Genomic DNA, 11752 nt, shown 5'->3' on the forward strand with positions numbered 1-11752 from the left:
CATACATACATGAATGAATGAATGAATGAATGAATGAATGAATAGATAGATAGATGATAAATAGATAAAGAAATAAATAGACAAATAAATAAATAACAAAAGAACGAGGTTTCTGGGCAACATGAAGCTTCGAGGAGACATAGACACACTGATTCCCAGAGTTGACAGTAGGCATACATTTGTCATGATGGGAGGCTGAGGTGAGTGGGGTCAGTAGCCTTGGCTTAGCCAAGCAGCTTAACAGTTTAAAATCTCTCCTGGTCACAGCAGTATTATAGATTCACAATAAGACAGATTCAGATGGAATAAAATTCTAAACTGCTTACAGCATTTGTAAAACTGTATGTAGCCTTAGAAGAGAGAGAAATCTTGGTCTCAACAATTCTCTCTCATAAAATCCCTCCTCTTTCTCGCCAATTGGACTCCTGAAGCTCCACCTGGGGCCTGGCCAAGGATCTCTGCATACACTTCCATCAGTCATTGGATGCGAGTTCTAGCATGACAGTTAGGGTGTTTGGCCATCTGATCACCAGACTAGGTCAGTTCAGGTTTTCTCTTGACCATTGCCAGTAGTCTATAGTGAAGGTATCATTGTGGATTTCTGGGGACCTCTCTAGCATTTTGCTTCTTTCTATTCTCATGTGGTCTTCATTATTATGGTCTGCTATTCCTTGTTCTCCCTTTCTGTTCTTGATCCAGCTGGGATCTCCTGCTCCCCTAAACTCTCTTTCCCTCGAACCCTGCCCCTCATTACCCCCACTCATGTCCAGGTTGTTCATGTAGATCTCATCCATTTCTCTGTCATTGGGTGATCCCTGGACCTGCCTGTACTGAATCCACCAGGTTTAAATGAATCCCCAGGGGAGTCTTTGCCCTGGAGGAGATGGGAATGGGGGGGGGTGGTTAGACTGGAAGGAAGTCAGGGGAGGTGGGTGGAGGACAGGGGAACCCATGGCTGATATGTAAAATTAAAGTAAATTATTAAAAAAAAGAAAATCCACATTGTCTTTTAACTTATAATAAGAAATACATTTTTTTCCAGTGTTGTTTGTTTTTAGAGACTATGGGAGTAAAGGTACTGGAAATATACTCTCATTCTGTAGAGAAAACAAAATAAAACCGAGTCCTGTGTGATTCTTATTTATTCATATTCATAATTTGAAAAACAGTAACTAGTAAAAGTGTGCTATAATTTCAAAAAAAAAAAAAAGAAAACCAAAAAGAGAGAGAGAGAGAGAGAGAGAGAGAGAGAGAAAGGACAGTTATATAAGTAAATATTTTTTTTTTAAATAAAGAGACAATAAGAGGGTGAATGTGGCCTAGTTGACTTAATCAGAGAAGTGATCAAACTCTTGAGGATGTGGAGGGTTAAAACACTGAATCTCGGCTTGTCGCCCCCACCGGAGAGGAGAGAACTCCTGCAGACAGGGCACTCCCAGAGTGAGGTGTCAGCAGTGGCGAGGTCCGGAAAAACCAGCTATGAGAACTCCTCTCCAAGAGCCCGAGCCCTCACCGATTCAGAGAAAGGACTGCCCGTGTTCTCCACGTTGACCCCATAACTGCGCAAGCTGGACCTGAAGGAAAGGAGCAACACCTCATCATCTCCTGAAGATTTTATCAAGACTGAAAACAACTTCCTTTCAGAACAGTTCAGCCACCCTTCAGAGTACATGGAAGCTTGTCAGCATGAATCTGATCCAGCTCCTGAAGGGTATTCTCTCTGAGCATCTGAGAAAGCAGAAACAATGGATGACGTTGTGGTAGAGCCAATGGACGAAAGTATACTTAAAACTATACCCTTTCACCCAGGGCCGAAGCAAGACCTGATGCCCGAGGCTCCCTTAGAGGCCATAGCAGAGAAAAAGAACAGTTCTCTAAATGAGTGTTTGGGGCTGGAAGATCTGGGGGAAAAGGAGGTGGTACCTTGTGTGGAAGACAGCTTTTCAGAAGTTGTTGCTGTGAGGCCCGAGCAACCTACATTTCAGGACCCTCCATCTCATGGCTTGGAAGACCCACCTAAACCCTGTCCCGAACAGTTCCACTGCTCTGAAGAAAGCCTGAGAGGCATTAACCCTGAAGCTGCACCTGAGGGCTTTGTACCTTCTGGAAAGGCCTTTATTCTCTCTGTGGCCTGGCTTTCTCCTCCGGCTGCCTTGTCTGATGACTTCCCTGTCGATCATGTAGATGCAGGGGAGGAAACTGTAGAGTGCAGAGTTATACGGGGAAAGGAAAAGAGCTTTCCGCGATCCCCCAAGGAGGGTGCATTGGGACATCCCCGGCACTTGCTGCAAACAAAGAAGACACGCCATCCGCCATCCTTATGTCTGACATCAAGTCTCGTAGAACTGGGACCCCAGGAGGCTCCAGGCCCAACTGTAGAAGATGCTAATCGGATTCCTGGCTTGGAATCAGAGGCTTGGATGTCCCCATTGGCCCGGCTAGAATAAGGTGTGACTACTTTAGTCATGCTCCAGAATCTCCGCCAGAGGCTGTCCTTCCCTTCTGTGCTTCAGGATGCTGCCAACAGCAGCACACTTCCTCTCCACCTGTTCTGTGGGAACATCTTTTACTCCTCCAGCGCCTCCAGAAGTAGGCACCAAGCGCAGTCCTTCAGAGACAGAGTGCCTCCTCTTGGGGTAAGTGTCCCTCCCAAGCCTGTGCCTCTGGAGCTCCGATACTCTAGCCTGACTCTGGCATCCCTCTCTTCCTGTCGTCTTTTCTTCCTTCCTGTGGTAGCTGCGGGCCCCTGGATCTGACTGTCTTGTCCCGACACGACTTGAAAGAGAACGGGTTGAACTCCCTTGTTGTACTGGAAGAGGCAGCTCTCTGTCCCTCCTCGGGAATCTCAAGACAGTAGCACCCAGACTGACTGCTAGGCTTGTTGGGTCACTAAGACACCTAAACATCTTCAGGACAGCAAAGAGAGCAGACAGGCTCTGCTGCAAGCCAGGAATGTCATGCTGTCATGGGTGCTGGTCTCTCGAGAGCTGATGTCCCTGCTCCACCTGTCCTTGGCACACATGGAAAAAGACAGAATGGCAGTGAGTCAGGAGTCTCAACATGCAGAAACCCTGGTTTCCTCCTGTTCTCATGTACTGAAGAAATTGAGGGCCTCCAAACAGAAAGGGAGGAGGCAAGGCACAAAGAGGAAATGGCCCTTAAAGGCAAAGATGAGGCAGAGGCAGTACTGGAGGCTTTCAGTGCACATGCCAGCCAGCGTATCAGCCAACTGGAACAGGATTTGACATCTATGTGGCAATTCAGAGGTCTGCTACAGAAGGCCCAGACCCAACTGATAGAACTTCACACAGAGCAAGAGGAGCTGGCTTAGCAGACAGTGAATCTGACTTCTGCCTTGCAGTAGGACTAGACATCAATCCAACTGAATTATGGGACATGGGCAGCTTTGCTGAGTCGGTCTTGAGAACTCACAGAGAAACTCACAACCAAGAGCCAACAGGCCCTTCAGGAACCTGATGCTGCAGTTGAGGAAAAGAAGCAGGTTTCAAAGGAACTTGAACAAGTCTCTGCCCATTTAGAGGACTGTAAATGCCGAATAGAACAGTTGGAGTTGGAAAACAGTCACCTTACCACAGATCTCACAGATCAACTGCAGATTCTGACTAGCACAGACCGCCCATGCCCATTGTGTCCAGGACCTGGCCATGAAGGAGGAGTTGCTGTGTCAATTTACCCAGAGCAACAAGGAGCGGGCTGCTCAATGGAAGAGGCAAGAGATGGAGCTGAGACCCACACAAGCAGAGCTGTGCTGGCCAAGGAAGTCCAGGATCTGAAGGAGACCCTGGAGTTTGCACACCAAGAGAGTCAGGTTGCTCACCTGGAGCTGGGCCAGATCGAGTGTCAGCGGGAGCGCAGCCTTCAGTGCAAGAACCTAAAGGACACTGTGGAGAACTTCAAGGAGGAGCTGGCCAGCACTGTAGCAAAGCATGAGAGAGAGACCCTGGAGAAGACATACCAGCTTTCTCAAGAGCTGAGGCTGCTGCTGCTGCTGAGACTGGCCTCACCCTCTTCTTACAGGCAAAACTAAAGGAGAACAAGGCTGAACCAGAGATCGTTCTGCCCAGCACAGGCTGGGCTCCAGCCCAGGAACACCCTCTGCCCATTGATAGCACCGTGACAGAAACCATCCTGACAGCAGTGGCAAATAAAGAACCAGAACCAGTTCCTGCACCATTGTTTGGAAGTGGTGAGAGCGCTTTCACCAGAGTAGCAACCACCATTTCCCTTCGGCCTACAGAGACCCCAGACCTGGAGAAGAGCCAGGCAGAAGTGAGTGCTGTGTTCCTGGAGCTTCAGAGCCTGTGTCTCTGCTGCAGGACTCTAAAGAAGAAGCCAGCCGTTGAGGCCCTGCAGAGGCAAATCTGTGAACTGCAGACTAGACTACAGGACCAAGAAGAAGAGCACCAGGAGGCCCAGAAGGCGAAGGACGCAGACAGAGAGAAGCTGCGCCAGGCCTTGTGCTTCTGCTACAAGAATGAAATGGAGCTCCAGGAAGTGATACAGAAACAGAATGAGAAGCTTCTCGGGCAGATATACAGGAATAGCGAGCTCATATGTCTCAGGGAGGAGGTGACCCAGCTCACACGTTTACTACGGAATGCAGAGACAGAGACCAAAGTGCTCCAGGAAGCCCTGGAAGGCTGGCTAGACCCCAGCTGTCAGCTGATGGCTACTGAGTGGATCCAGGAAAAAGTGTCTCTCTCACAGGAGGTGGACAAGCTGAGGGTCATGTGCCTGGAGTTGAAAAATGAGAAAGCGAAACTGGTGATCAAGTACCAGAGCCATAGGAACATTCTGGAGGAGAACCTTGGGCGCTTTGACAAGGAGTTAAAGAAGCTCGATGACACTATTCAGCAGATCTACGAGACTCTGCTGTCTGTCTCAGAGGTAGTGAAGAGCTGCAAGGAGCTACAAGGGCTGCTGGAGTTTCTGAGCTAACAAAATGAAAATAGTGGACTAGTGATGTGCACAACTACTCCGGAGGCTGAAGCAGAAAAGATCGGTTACTCCCAGAAGTTTGAGACCAGTGTGGACAATACATCAAAGGAACTGAAAGATGGATTCCACTTCATTCCTTTCTCCTGCTGGGTCCTTATCCTAGTACTAGAACCAATTGGCATAGAACCAACTATGTTTTATGGTATTTAAATAAAGCATATGTAATGTAAAAAAAGAGACAATAAGAATAATATAAAAATAAGCCATGTAAAAATGGAAATTACAAACAGAGTCTGGATTATATTGTCTTTGGGATTCATAACTACAGAAAGACATTTGACTGTAAAGGCTGATGAGTTAAGCATATATGTATTAAAGGTATTTTAACTTCAAAATTTGTGTCTAAGGATACAAGAGGTTGCCTGGGAAAAGAGGTTCTGCTTTTGTTTCCACAGAAGATGAGAACCTATGCATTGCTAATATAATTTGATCAACCAAGATTTCCTGAAAGGTCTCTGATGACACCAAGTCTCCAAATAAATTTCAATGGAACTAATTGAGATGATCCATCCTCACTTTAATTTTCCCAGGATCCCCATAAGATGTCCAGTGCCCCCAGTCAGCATGAAGTAGTATGTACAGCTATGCCTAAATTCTCAAAATATTGTTTGTAAATGCTTGTTTTTTACTTAAAGGGTATTGATTATAAATGCAATCTCTTTCTAGAGAAGAAAAGGGGATTTTATTGATATGATAGGATGAAAGGGTAGATAATTGTATCTACTTTTAAAGAGCAAGAACTTGTTTAAAATGTTTTACTTTGCTATAGATTTTAGATTATTGACACAAATATAAAGTTAATGTTGTTATACTTGTTATATATTCTTGTTTAAGATATTATGTTTATGCTACTCATTTAAAGTTGTAATGTATAATTAAGAACTACAGATTAATAATTAGTCATATATTTTAATCAAACTTATAGTCATGTTAAAGTTTTCTAGGTATATATAGATATACTTTAATTAGGTAGGTAATTATCAAACACTTCCAAGACCTACAGAATATGGCATTTAAAAAGTTTTAAGGACTTTGACTTTCTGGACATTGAGACATGTCAGCTCCTGGCAGCACTGATTTACTTCAAAGAGGAAGATGGGCATCAAAGACACTCCATATGGAATTCATCTTCTTCTTGGCAAAAATAGCCATTTGGGCAAGAAAGTGCTCTTGCCTGAACTGCTGATAATATGTTGTACAGATTGGATATGTAGAACCCATAGGAAGGTAACCACTGAAATTTGCAAGATGAGATGGTCCTTCAGTTCCTGCTTTGCAGAGAAGACTGCCACACATTATATAGGACACAGAAAAAAGGGACTGAGAGAATAGGCCTGACCATGCTCATTTTACCTCATGACTGCTAAATGCCATTCTCCAACTGCTGATTCTATCTGAATTTCTCTGTGATGTGTTGAAGTTTTTCCACTGGTGCACATTATACTGGAGATTTTTCTTCCATTTTATGTCATAATTAATAGTGAAATTGGTCCCAATCAAAATCCAGAGACAGTGATACTGTTGAGTGGTACCAATCCCTATGAGTCTATGGGGCCATATTCTTTCAAAACATCACATTCCATTCACTGCCCTCCATAGGCTTATAGCCATAACATAACTCTAAATTTCAGACTCTCTTCTGAGACTCATGGAATCTTTTACCTGTAATCTCCTGTAAAATTAAAATTAAAAAGTAGATCAAATACTTTCAACATATAATGATATAGGATATACATTAATGTTCCAAAATGGAGAAAAGAGAGGATAGTGAGGAAAGACTGGGTGAAAGTAAGGCTACAAACTAGCTGAACAAATTCTAAATTCTGCATCTCCATGTTTGATATTGAAGCACTCTTCAGGTACCCAACTATTTCAGCTCTATTGACTGAAAAACAAACGTCTTTCTCTTGGGTTGGTTCAATACCCCATTAACAGCTGTCCTTAGTAGGTATCCTATGACTCTGGTATCTCTAAAATTTTGGGGTCTCCAAAGCAAAACAGGCTCACCCTTACAGCTTCACACAATGACCTCAGTAGGTTCCCTCCAGGGAAATTCCTGCTATATACCTGCCATTAATAGCTTTCTTTAATCACAGGGGAAGATTTCATATGCCCATTCTTCTATCCTTGACTTTAAATCCAGAGCCACATGGCCAAAACAACCAAGTTCTACTTCTTGCTGGGGCTGGACATAGTCCACTTGTTCAATTACATCTTTTCCGGTTTTCTGTTCTGGGTGGTTTCCTTCATTGCCTAAGTTTTGTACTGGATCAATAGACCATGCTGATCTATAATTCAGGGATCTTCCTGCCTCTGCCTCTGGAGTGCTTGTATTGAAGAAGTGCTCCACCATATGTTTCTCTGGATTTTTTTAATCCCCTCTCAGAGATGGAAGTTTAGCTGGGTGGAATTGTCCCCTGAGGTCGCCATTTCCTTTATTCCCTTTCTTAATCTCCTTATCTCCTGGAATACAAAATTTTGCTCTATTCCACCTTCTGGTGCTTCTTTTTTCCTCAATCGGTACATTTCATATTTTTACTGGCTTAGCTTTGTAGCTAGAGTTTTTCTCTCCAGGTTCTTCCAAGCCCTGGCAGTCCCACAGCCCATATATAAAATAAACACACAGACTCTTATATTATTTAAACTGTTTGGTCTAATAGCTCAAGCTTCTTGCTAACTGTTCTTATATCTTAAATTAACCAATTTCTAGTAATCTCTAAGTTGCCATGTGGCTTGTAGCTTACTGGTGCTTAACATCTGCTTCTCATCCTGGTGCCTGGCAGTGTCTCTCTGCTTCAGCCTTCCACTTCCCAGAATTCTCTTCTCTGCTTGTCTCACCTATATTCACAGCTTGCCTACTGGCCAATCAGCATTTTATTTATACAGACTGATATTCACAGCATAGCTTATTCTATTTTCATTACAGTTATTCATAAGAGTGAGCACTAGTAACCACACAATAGATTCTATAGTAGGCTGTTTTGAGATTCCCTTTGCAAATGAATTTAATCCAAATCTTTCCACTTTAGCCTCAGGCAGACTCTTCAGACAAGGGCAAATAGTAGCCACATTCTTCACCAAAATATCATGAGAAAAATCTCTAGGCAACATATTAAAATCCTTCTGCTTGTAAACCTCTTGAAACATGCCCCCACATTTCAAATCACCCTCAGCTCCACTGTCTTCCATATCCCATTAGGCAGTTTTAAATCAAACCCCTGCACTGGTCTTTGTGAGTTTGAGGCTAGCCTGGTCTACAGAACAAGAAAGACACACAGCTATACAGAGAAACCCTGTCTCAAAAAAACCTATATATATCATCCCACTGCTTTCTTAACCCAAACTCCCTAATTCCAAATTTCTCCAAACAAAGCATGCTTGGTCCAATCACAACAATATTCTAGTCTGTGAAAAGACAGCATTACCATGGCAACTCTTACAAAGGAAAAACATTTAATTGCGGTGGCTTGTATTTTCTGAGGTTTAGCACATTTTCTTCATGGTGGCATGCTGGCAGACATGGTGCAAGAGAAGGAGTTTAGAGTTCTTTATCTTAATTTACAGACAACAGGAAGTGAACTGTCACACTCTACATGGTTTAAATATATATGAGGCCTCCAAACTCACCTCCAAGTGACACTCTTCCTCTAAGAAGGCCACACCTACTCCTACTAATGGTGCCAGTCCCCATTGGCCCATAGTGTCCATTTTCATTCCAACCACCAAGACCATCATCCATCTCAGTATTTCTTTTTATCTTATAAAACTGAAACTGAATACATCTTCAGCTAAAACTATTACACATGGCTGTAATCCCCTGAAAAACACCTTTACATTTGATTCTTGGATTATTATTTTTTATTTCATTAACTTAATTACAAAAGAAGAACTGTATAGTATTTCTCTCTCTCTCTCTTTCTCTCCATATATGTCTGTGTGTATGTGTGTGTCTATGACTCGCTTATCTCAGTTAGCATAATGTAATCAATTTTTTTTTTATTGTTAAATGATATTCTATTGTGACAAGAATAGGAGATTATACTAGTCAGGAAGAGATGGGACCTCATATCAGTAGTTCTTAAAATATCCTTGGTGGGTGCCAAGAGCTGCAAAAGAGAGATATAGTTACTGATTCCAGTTTTCTCTTACCATTCTTCAGAAGCAATACATGAGGATGTGACTAAAAGTCTTGTGGGTGAGAGAACTGTATTTAGCACCTCACTTTTTTGATTAGGCCTATGAAAGAGACCTCAAACCACAAATTCTGTGGTATTCCAGTCCTAGGGACCCTCTCTTTCTGTTCAAGAGATCTATCCCTAATTTCTCGTAAGCTCCTTATTATGAAATATATAGTAAATTTGATCACTTGTGTTGTATGTATTTCATTCTTTGAAATCTGGAAACCTTTATGCACTGGTTCCAGGAGGCCTAGTTTGCTGAAGTGTGATCTGGGATACTAGCTTTCTGAGCTAAGTTCACCAAAAGACATAAAGTCTCTTTGGAATCCATAGACACACAAACATTTCCATAAAAAGTTTAGGCAATTGCTGCATTTTATGTATCCATTCATTCACTGATGGTTATTGTAATTTTTGAAAATGTTTATTTCTTGTGAATAAAGCTGCTAAATACATGTGCACCCACAGACACTTCTCATTGAGATTTTGCCTAATATATTCTTGACTGTGTATCAAAAGAAATCCATAATTCTAAACAATGTGAGATGATGAAAGTCGACCATTACTATTCTTTTGTAACAAATATTCATCACTAAAAAATAAGCATTTAATCAACATCAGACTATTGTGGATAATATTTTAAGAAGTCTTGACTGAGAAACACATTCATGGTATCTCATCTGAAGTAGTGGTCAAATGTTAGTATTGTCTGCATTTGTTTTGATGCTAGACAGAACAAAATGCATAAGATCGCTTTATCAAGTGATTGGGATATTATATTGTTAGCAGTAAGTTAATCAGTAACCACTGACTGGATAACTAATCACCTACAAAACCTCTTTAAAATGCTTAGACTTCACAGGGACACTTTGCTCAGCCTGGAAGGAGGGGACAGGACCTGCCTGTACTGAATCCATCAGGTTTGAATGAATCCCTAGGGGAGTCTTGGCCCTGGAGGAGATGGGAATGGAGGGGAGGGGATGGGGGAAGGTGGGGGTGGGGGCAGGAGGGGGGAGGACAGGGGAACCCATGGCTGATGTGTAAAATTATAACACAAATATACTACTACTACTACTACTACTAATAATAATAATAATAATAAATAATATTAATAATAATAATAAGAAGAAAATGCTTAGACTTCTTTGGACAATGATGATTTTTTATGGTTAAATATTCCACAGGATAGTATAAGAATATAGTAAATTCTCCAGCCTGCAAAATAAAGGCTCTAATGCACCTAATGGCCAGTCTTACAAAATTACATCAGAAAATCTCTATAGGACTCCATTGCCTGAAGAAGTCACAAAAACAGCCAATTCATACTGTCCTAATTCATGTGGATGAAGATGGGACAGAGATTTCATTTCAATGAGAATAAAGTCAAAGGCTTTTCACTCTGTCTTTTAACCAACACTGACTAGACTAGATTGCAGAATGATATGTTAGGGTTATCTAAAATGAACCAATTAGAGAATTTACAATTAGAAAACAGCAACAGGCTTTGAGTTCATGCTCTTGCGTTTAAATAGAGTGAAATCTGCACATCAATTCTTTTAAAATGAATAGCATATTGGACTGATATTGACCTTGTCATATAGGTTCTAAAAATGTTGGTAAAATGTTTTTTAAATGTCAGATTAAAACATAAATTATATAAATTATAAGACATTTGCCAAGAAAAATTCTAACCATTATTGTAATAAAGTATCTAAAAATATAATAGCTATTTAAAAATATAGGAAGATCATAGAGAATAAAAGTGTCTGTCTAAGAAATTTCAATTTAAAGAGCAAGAATGTGAAGAATATTACATACAATAAAAATAAATTCAGGAAGAAATAGCTAAGTAGTAAAAAGAAAGAAAAATCACAAAATGAGTCAGCTTTTAACAGATCAATGACATCATGCCAATGAGACCAATCTAAATATTTCAGTATCAAAAATATTGTGGACAATATTCAACTCATTATATCAACAAAGACAGAAAACATGTATTTACAACATAGCTTAATGGATTGCTAAACAGTAACAATTTCATGCAGTAACAATGGTGTTAATGGAATTGAGTTAGTGTTTTATTTTAAACAAAAAAAATTAATTACAATTTTCTACTCCTTAAGCTACATCCTCCTTGATGAAACATTAAGAACATTTCTACTCACTCTATGTAACACCCACGGATGGATCCCCTCTCCTCCCTCCTCCCATCCTCCAGCCCTACCTCCCAAGCCACCCCACTTCCCCACATCCCTGTGGGGTGGGGAAATTAAGGTCTCCCATGGGGAGTCAACAGAGCCTAGCACACTGAGCCAAGGCAGGTCCTAGTCCCTCTCCACTGCATCAAGACTGTACAAGGCTTTACACCACAGTCACCAGACTTCCAAAAGCCTGCCCATGTACCAAGAATGGATCATGATCCCCCTGCCTGGGTGCCCCCCAAACAGTTTAAGCCAAACAACCATCTTCCATATCCAGAGGACCTAGTCCCATGGGTGCTCCACAGCCACTAGTCTACAGTTCATGGGCTCCCAATAGTGTGGACGGTCATCTCT

At 41.7% G+C, this 11752-nt stretch overlaps 1 pseudogene; it reads left to right on the forward strand.

Moving 5' to 3' along the window:
* Positions 1-1358: 1358 nt before the first annotated feature.
* LOC118590875 lies at positions 1359-4959 on the forward strand (annotated as a pseudogene).
* The last annotated feature ends 6793 nt before the right edge of the window (positions 4960-11752 follow it).

This window comes from Onychomys torridus, chromosome 9 (genome assembly GCF_903995425.1).
Source record: "Onychomys torridus chromosome 9, mOncTor1.1, whole genome shotgun sequence".
In the NCBI taxonomy this organism is placed as follows: domain Eukaryota; kingdom Metazoa; phylum Chordata; class Mammalia; order Rodentia; family Cricetidae; genus Onychomys; species Onychomys torridus.